Below are 3,142 nucleotides of genomic sequence, written 5' to 3' on the forward strand. Positions count from 1 at the left end.
GAGGAGCATGAAACGGTCTGAAAAAGAGGAGGAGCACGAAGCGGTGTTGAAAAACATGAAGAGCCTGAAAAGGTGTGAAAAATATGAAGAGCTTCAAAATGTGTCAAAATTATGAGGAGCATGAAACGGTCAGAAAAATAGAAGGAGCATGAAGCGGTGTTGAAAAACATGAAGAGCCTGAAAAGGTGTGTAAAACATGAAGAGCTTCAAAAGGTGTGAAAAATATGAAGAGCTTCAAAAGGTGTCAAAAATGAGAAGAGCATAAAAGGGTCTGAAAAATAGGAGGAGCATGACGTTGTGTTGAAAAAAATGAAGAGCCTGAAAAGGTGTGAAATATATGAGAGCTTCAAAAGGTGTCAAAAATATGAGGAGAATGAAACGGTATGAAAAATAGGAGGAGCATGAAGCGGTGTGGAAAACCATGAAGTGCTTGAAAAGGTGTGAAAAATATGAAGAGTTTCTAAAGGTGTCAAAAATATGAGGAGCATTAAACAGTCTGAAAAATAGGAGAAGCATGAATTGGTGTTGAAAAACATGAAGAGCCTGAAAAGGTGTGAAAAATATGAAGAGCTTCAAAAGGTGTCAAAAATATGAGGAGCATGAAACGGTCTGAAAAATAGGAAGAGCATGAAGCAGTGTGCAAAAACATGAAGAGCTTGAAAAGGTGTGAAAAATATGAAGAGCTTCAAAAGGTGTCAAAAATATGAGGAGCATGAAACGGTCTGAAAAATAGGAGGAGGATGAAACGGTGTTCAAAAACATGAAGAGCCTGTAAAGGTGTGAAAAATATGAAGAGCTTTAAAAGGTGTGAAATACATGAGGAGCATGAAACTCTCTGAAAAATAAAAGGAGCAAGAAGGGGTGTTCAAAAACATGAAGAGGCTGAAAATGTGTGAAAAACATGAAGAGGCTGAAAAGGTGTGAAAAATATGAAGAGTCTAAAGGTGTCAAAAATATGAGGAGCATGAAACGGTCTGAAAAATAGAAGCAGAATTAAACGGTGTTGAAAAACATGAAGAGCCTGAAAACGTGTGAAAAATATGAAGAGCTTCAAATGGTGTGAAAAATATGAGGAGCATGAAACGGTCTGAAAAATAGAAGCAGCATGAAACGGTGTTGAAAAACATGAAGAACCTGAAAACGTGTGAAATATATGAAGAGCTTCAAAAGGTGGGAAAAATATGAAGAACTTCAAAAGGTGTCAAAAATGAGATGAGCATGAAACGGTCTGAAAAATAGGAGGAGCATGAAGTGGTCTTGAAAAACATGAAGAGCCTGAAAAAGTGTGAAAAATATGAAGAGCTTCAAAAGTTATCAAAAATATGAAGAGCATGAAACCGTCTGAAAAATAGGAGGAGCATGAAGCGGTGTGGAAAACCATGAAGTGCTTGAAAAGGTGTGAAAAATATGAAGAGTTTCTAAAGGTGTCAAAAATATGAGGAGCATTAAACGGTCAGAAAAATAGGAGGATCATGAAATGGTGTTCAAAAACATGAAGAGCCTGAAAAGGTGTGAAAAACATGAAGAGCCTGAAAACGTGTGAAAAATATGAAGAGCTTCAAAACGTGTCAAAAATATGAGGAGCATGAAACGGTCTGAAAAATAGGAGGAGCATGAAGCGGTGTTGAAAAACATGAAGAGCCTGAAAAGGTGTGGAAAATATGAAGCGCTTCAAAAGGTGAGAAAAATATGAGGTGCAAGAAACGGTCTGAAAAATAGGAGGAGCATGAAGCGGTGTTGAAAAACAAGAAGAGCCTGAAAACGTGTGAAAAATATGAAGAGCATCAAAAGGTGTGAAAAATATGAGGAGCAGGAAACGGTCTAAAAAATAGAAGTGGCATGAAATGGTGTTCAAAAACATGAAGAGACTGAAAAGATGTGAAAATTATGAAGAGCTTCAAAAGGTGTGAAATACATGAGGCGCATGAAACGGTCTGAAAAATAGGAGAAGCATGAAGTGGTGTTGAAACACATGAAGAGCCTGAAAAGGTGTGAAAAATATGAAGAGCTTCAAAATGTGTCAAACATATGAAGAACATGAAAAGGTCTGAAAAATAGGAGGATCATGAAGCAGTGTTCAAAAACATGAAGAGCCTGAAAATGTGTGAAAAATATAAAGAGCTTCAAAATGTGTCAAATATATGAGGAGCATGAAACGGTCTGAAAAATAGGAGGAGCATGAAACGGTGATTAAAAACATGAAGAGCCTGAAAAGGTGTGAAAAATATGAAGAGCTTCAAAAGGTGTGAAATACATGAGGAGCATGAAACAGGCCGAAAAATACGAGAAGCATGAAGTGATGTGGAAAAACATGAAGAGCCTAAAAAGTTGTGAGAAATATGAAGAGCTTCAAAAGATGTGAAATACATGAGGAGCATGAAACTCTCTGAAAAATAGGAGGAGCATGAAGCGGTGTTCAAAAATATGAAAAGCCTAAAAAGTTGTGAGAAATATGAAGAGCTTCAAAAGGTGTCAATAATGAGATGAGCATGAAACGGTCTGAAAAATATGTGGAGCATGAAGCCGTGTTGAGAAACATGAAGAGCCTAAAAAGTTGAGAAAAATCTGAAAAGCTTCAAAAGTTGTCAAAAATGAGATGAGCATGAAACAGTTTGAAAACTAGGAGGATCATGTAATGGTGTTGAAAAACATGAAGAGCCTGAAAAGGTGTGAAAAATATGAGGAGCTTCAAAAGGTGTGAAAACTATGAGGAGCATGAAACAGTCTGAAAAATAGAAGCAGCATGAAACGGTGTTGAAAAACATGAAGAGCCTGAAAAGGTGTGAAAAATATGAAGAGCTGCAAAAGGTGTCAAAAATATGAAGAGCATGAAACGGTCTTAAAAATAGGAGGATCTTGAAGCGGTGTTCAAAATCATGAAGAGACTGAAAACTTGTGAAAAATATGAAGAGCTGCAAAAGGTGTCAAAAATATGAGGAGCATGAAACGGTCTGATAAATAGGAGCATGAAACGGTGATAAAAAACATGAAGAGCCTGAAAAGGTGTGAAAAATATGAAGAGCTTCAAAAGGTGTGAAATTCATGAGGAGCATGAAATGATCTGAAAAATAGGAGAAGAATGAAGTGGTGGGGAAAAACATGAAGAGCCTGAAAAGGTGTGAAAAATATGAAGAGCTTCAAG

Source organism: Dama dama, unplaced genomic scaffold, assembly GCF_033118175.1.
Source record: "Dama dama isolate Ldn47 unplaced genomic scaffold, ASM3311817v1 ptg000093l, whole genome shotgun sequence".
NCBI classification, from domain to species: domain Eukaryota; kingdom Metazoa; phylum Chordata; class Mammalia; order Artiodactyla; family Cervidae; genus Dama; species Dama dama.